Source organism: Sciurus carolinensis, chromosome 3 (genome assembly GCF_902686445.1).
Source record: "Sciurus carolinensis chromosome 3, mSciCar1.2, whole genome shotgun sequence".
Lineage (NCBI taxonomy): Eukaryota > Metazoa > Chordata > Mammalia > Rodentia > Sciuridae > Sciurus > Sciurus carolinensis.
Genome location: NC_062215.1, coordinates 165,052,521 through 165,058,632, shown reverse-complemented (window position 1 = coordinate 165,058,632; position 6,112 = coordinate 165,052,521).

Here is a 6,112-nt window from a genome sequence, read left to right as displayed (position 1 = left end):
GGGGGTGATTAATCGGGGCGCTAATGAGCAGCAGGGAGAGGAAGCTCCGAGGGGCGGGGGAGGCGGCTCCATCGATCCAAGCCGCGGAACCAGCAGCTGAAAAAAAAGTGAGAAGGGAATCGATCTGAGGGAAACGGCAGCTGCTGGGGATTAGAGCCCGAGGTCCACCCCTGCCCGTCGGTCACCCCTCCCCTGCGTCAGGCCTGGCCCCCGCAGTCTCCGCCTGGCCCCGAGGGAGGGGCCCAAGGATGGCTCCCTCGGGAGCAGGGAGCTGCTCTGCCCACTCTGTCTGCAAGGCCAGGTGAGGTCCTATCAGGGTCACCTCAGCATGGAGTCTGCCCACACACCCAGCCCTGGCCATGCATGGTGCCCCAACTAGGTTGTTCCAAGCCTTTCCACAAAGTGGCTTCCAGGAGTCCCACAGCTGGGTTTCCCCACAGCTCCCCATGAGGCTGAGTCAGGATCAGAATCTTGACAAACTGGGAAGACCTCTGGGGTCAGATCTGGTGTTGACTCTGGTTGGGACACAGCATCCTAGAGGGGAAAGTGAGATTGGCACTGGAAGCAGCTGCCACAGTACTACTCGGATCCAAGTGACCACAGACGGCCCCCATGCCCCATACCCTGGCAGCCCCCTCCCAGACTCTCCCCTCCCTGGTAGACTTCCAGACCTTTCCAGAGCTCCCCCACACACACTCCTCCCCATCCTTCTCTCTCTTCCCCTTTCTCCCAATATTGATTTTTCTTTACTAGGTTTTTTTTTAAAAGGTGATTTAATTGCTTTTTTAAGGTTACTTCAGTCTGGGGCTCTGCCAAGAAAGCAGGGAGCTGCCCCCCAAGCTCTCCCCAGCACTCACTGCTGCCCTGGCATCCATACATGTCCCTGAATTCCCCTGCCATCTGCTGAGATCTCAGGGTCACGCTCCCCCATCACATACTGGCCTCCATCATGAGCCCAGATCACACTCTTTCCCCTTGAGGGATGGCAGGGAATCTTCAACCTCTAAAAGGAATGAAGTTGGGTGGTAACCCGGCAGAGGGGGAGCATGGGGGGCTGTGGAGGAACTCCAGGCTGCTGGGAAGTGGAGCAGCAGTTAGTTATACTCACACCCCCATCATTGCCCAATGGCCAGCTGTCTCCAATTGTCCCCAAGTCCCCACCATCCAGTCTCCCAGATCTCCAGGAATCTGGTTATGCTTGGTAGGAGTAGTCCTTCACCCCCACCCACCCTTCCAGCCCATCTCTTGATTTGGTTTTTACCATTCACTCCTCCCCAGCCTCTTCTGGCCCCCTTCCTGTCCCTCTATACCCCTGTCGCCTCTGGCCCCCGTCCCCTCTCCCCGCCTCTCCCTGCTTCCCTGCCTGCCTCTCTCTCTGCCCGGCTGCAGTTGGGTGATAATCTCCCTCATTTAGCCTCCCGGCTGCTTCCCCGGCTCATTGCCCAGCTGGTCCCTGGGGCCCGGCCCAGCTTCTTCCCCACCCCCACCCCCAGTCCTGCGCCCAAGCTCCCAAATCCCCTCCCTGCTTCCCCCACCCACTCCCAGGGGACCAGCTGCCCCCTGTAGTGAAGAATCAGAGCCAAGCAGGGCTGGACAGGACCTGAGCTGGATGTGAGCAAACAGGGAGGGGCTGACAGGGACCCTGGGGCTGATCAGGAGGGCTGGAGGGTGGGCATTGCTGCAGGGTCAGGATGCGAAGCCTCAGCTGGGGTGCCTCTGCCCTCCAATTGTCCCCATTCCACAGATTTGTTCACAGTCCAATTCTCCACCTCCAGGCTTTGTGACGGTGAGAGGCAGAGGTTAGATGAGGCGGCTGGGAATGGGGGCAGAGGAGGGAGGAGTAGCAGGGACGGCAGGAGGGTTCTGGCTCAATGAACCTGGGAGGAGACAGGGGTTTCATTTGAGCAAAATACCCCAAATGGAGACCTGGGGACATCCCAGGACTCAACTTCGGGGGGCTTCCAGGGGGCCTCTTCACAGGACAGGGACCCCCAAGCTAAGCTGCATTTGCCCCTTCCTACCATTTGTGGGTCCCAGACTCCATCTGCTGCCATTCATAAATGACATGACCCTCGAACTCTTAGCATTCTCCAGAGAGACCCCAGCCTCCCCCTACTCTCAGGAGACACCCCCTCACCATCCTCCCCAGTCCAGAAACCTGCCTCTGGTGTGGACCAGGGGATGAGCCAGTGTGGGACAGACATGGGCGGGAAGGGACAAGGAAGGGGAGGCCGGGCTGGGCCAGGCCTGGCTAGTGAGCGAGCAGCGGTGACAAACGGGCTGTGCGGGGGTGAGGGGCGGGGGGCGGACGGCGGCTGATTTATCTGGGTTATTTATGCCGCGGACGAGGCAGGAGAAGCGGTTAATGAGAGTCCCGGCGAAAGGGGGTGGGGAGGCCGGGACGTGATCTGAGAGGACTGAAGAGGGTTAGCGTCCCACCGCCAGGCCCTGCCCCCACTGTCACCAGTACTTTTTACACCCCCACCCAGTCCTCTGGAGGCCAGCACAGCACAGCACCCTTTCCTGTGTCTTGTACCAACACCCTCCATCCCTGTGCAGTTACTCCCACTCTGAGACCAGGGGACCCAGGACTGCGGCAGACCCGCTCCAAGTTGGGGGGTGGGGGGGTTCTCTGAGGAACTGAGGTGGGGGCCAGGCAAGGGAAGGGCAGGAAGAAGAAAGATGACAAATCCTGGCTGGCCAGAAACTCACAAAATCTGTGGGGCCTGTGGGGAGGGCCAGGGTGGCAGAGGCCGGCTTGGGAGGTGGTGGGCAGCCCGCAGCCTCAGAGCTAAGGTGGAGAGCAGGCACCAGGCACCAGGGCACTGATCTGGTGTCAGCCCGGAGCCACGATGGGGGCCCGAGTGGCAGAGAGGCTGGGGGGGTGGGTGGCACAGGCTGGTCAGAGAGCAGCAGCGAGAGCTGGGAAGGAGGGGAGAAGATCCAGAGGAGGAGGGGAGAGGGCTTTGCAGCAGGGAAAGCTGCTGGGAGTAGATAAGGCAGCACAGCAGCAGGAGGGATTAAAGCTCCGAGGGGCATGGGGGGGCGGCGTGGGAGGAGGCGGGAGGCAGGAGAGGGCTGAGGGCAAGACACCAGGGCCAAGGAGATGAGTAGGAAAATGCGAGCTGTGAGGGGGTAGGATTTAATCAGGGGCCACAAGATGACCATTAACTGGAAAAGAAGTGACTTTTGATCATCCATTCTGGGGAGAAAGACTCGTGCCCCTGATGGAGCCCCCACACTAGGAACAGCAGAGTTAAGAACTGAGGGATGCAATGCTGAGGCTAGGGTGCTGGAAATTAGGGTGGGGTAGGGGTGAGGGGATGAGGCAGAGGCTGGCCCTGGGAGCCCTGGAGCGGCGAGTTGGAGACTGAGGGCACATAGCGCCTCCTTGAGGCAACTGATGGAACATGGGAGGGCCACAGGAGATGATCAAGGATGCCAGTCCACTGGCCTGGCATGGAGACCCCATCATGCCCAGGCTGTGGCAGGGACCAGAGTTTCAGAAGGGGCTTCTTTGTGGGGAGAGGTATAAGCTCGGAAGGAGGGTGGGCATCTTCTCAGGGTGGGCCTTGAAGTCCCTTACCCCCCCCCCCAGAAGGGTGTTTGGGGCAGGTGAGACCCCTGCTCCCTTCAGACCGGAGTGCAGGGCAGTTCAGAGGTGGTCTGGGTGGTGAAAGGGAGCCTGGGGGAAGAGGAGGGGTTGGGGGAGGGAGCGGGGGTGGCAGGCGGGGCTGGGTAATTGCATGTTTGCCAGTTCTCCGTCTCTGCACACGAGGGAGCGTGTGTTGGTGGGTGTAGATTCGCTTTGAAGAGTGTCTGTTGGCAGAGGTGTCGGTATGTCTGTCTCGGGGGTCTGGACTCTTCTTGGCCCCCCGCCCCGCTTTGTGTTTTGGGGAGTGAGGCTGTGGGCACACCCAGCTGTGCTCTGTGCTGATGCGGCAGATGTGGCGGGGCCCCAGCTGTGCCTGCTTCCCGGAGAGGGGGAGGGGGCTGCAATCTGCTCCCCCGATAATGACTGCTAAGTGCCAGAGGGAGGGGATCGAGATGGAGGTGGGACAGGGTCCCTAGACAGCCCCACCAAAGGGACAGGAGGGAGATGAAGGTGTTGCCCCACCCCACCCCACCCTGCCCAGCTTCCCCCCAGTTTGTTCTTGGCTCATCCTCTTCCCCTCCGCTGGCTCCTGAAGCCCATCCAAATTTCTCTCCACACTCAGTCCCTGTCCCCAGCTCTCTTCCCCTGTCGCCCCATCCAGCTTGGTGCCAGGGACCCACCCCCTTCCCCGGCCCCCATCTTGCTCCCCCTCGCTGATTTTACAGAATAATCTTTTTATGGAAACCAAAAAAGCGCTAATGGCAGGAGCGCACCCCTCCCCCGCATCCCTCCCCGTTCACCCCCCACTTCCCACCCCAGTTCCCTTGTTTCTCTCTTCTCGAACCCTCTTGGGGCCAGCACCCTTTTATTCCTACAGGGCCAATGAAGGTTGGGTGCTGGGTCCCAGAGGGGGTGGACAAGGGGGTACTCCCACCTCTTGGGCCCTGAGTGGCCCCCTAATAGATGCACGAGGCTTTAGGCCCATCCCACCACAGAAAAGGGCTGCAAGGGGGTACATTACAATACCTCCCCTTAGACACCCCCCTGCATACTCTCGGCCTGGGGGCGGCAGCCTCAGCTTCACTAGCATCCCCGTTTCAAACACTGACCTGTTCCCCTTCCAGTACCTCTACCCACCATGTCCCCACCCCCACTGGGTCTAGAAGGGGGGTCCCGGGGGCCAGGGCCTGACACAGACTTATTGGATTTCACGGTGTTTTGCTGAGAAAATAATTAAATTATCATATTTATGATGGAGCTGCCATGGCCTCTGCCAACCACTCGGAACAGAAGGGTCAGGACAGGGCGGGGGTGGAGAAGGAAGGACCCAGAGCCTGGCCCCACAGCCCAGCCCTCTCCCAGCCCTTCCTCAGGGAGATGACCCCAGGCAGAGTGGCCTCTGCAGTTCCCTGAAGGCAAAGAGATGATTGAAGGTCTGGGCTGGAGGCAAGGACCAAAGGAAGCAGGGAAGGGGGCTGAGTAAGTTAGGTCACAGGTCAGGACTGCTAAACCCGGTCATTTCCCAGGGCTCTCACGGGCGAAGGAGCCTGAAGGGGTTGGGTTGGGACACCTCAGCACAGCTCCTGTGCAGCTTCCTCAGTCCCCACCTATGGAGTTATGAAAAGCTAGGCTGTCCCCGATACTGGTGCTGATAACAAGGCCCCAGCACCCTGCCGCCTGCCATCCAAGCCTGCTGCCAGGACCCCCTCCTCCCTCCCACCCACACCCTGCCCCCCCCATTCTTTTTGGGTAATTAGATTCCTCTCAATTAGCAGATTACGATCATTACCAGCTCATCTGGCAACTAAGCTCTGCACCCACAGCTGGGGAAAGGGGGGCACTGAGAGGGGCACATGGGGGTCATGGGCAAACATGAGATGGTGCGAGAGCAGGGCTGAGACCTGCCAAAGGGCAGTACCAGGCTGGCAGGAAGTGGCCAGAGCTCCTCCCAGAACAGGACACCTCTCCCTGCACTTCCAGAGAGAACATGATTGGCTCAGGCCTGCTCTGCCTGCCCTGCCTGCCAGGGGAGTAGGAGACAGAGACACTAAGCCTCAGGCGGGGGCAAACCTCCCTACATCTCACCAAAAGCCAGGCTGGGAGCAGATGGGGCTGGCAAAGCAGAAAAACAGGCCAGGGCCGGGCTCTGCAGGAGCTGAGGAGAGCGGGCTGCTGGGTGATCGGCCTCCAGGCCTGTGGACCCCAGCTCTTATGCCCAGCTGAAATCCTTCACCCTTCCCCTGAATCCTACATTTGGAGCCTAAGCCAGGCCCAGTGAGAAGCAGGGGCAAAGGTGGGGGCCAGCAGACAGGGGAGGCTGGAGGCCCTTCCTCCAGAGCAGGACCAGAGGCTGAGGCAGTGGGAGGGGGAGATTTACCAGGGCTCCAGATTCATTATTCATGAGCCCGCAGCAACGACTCCAATTTAAATGCTAATGTGGGGGGGCCTGACTCAGCTGCCCACCTTCTGCCCCCACCCCCAGCCCAGGCACAAGTGGAGTCTACGCAGGCTCCAAGG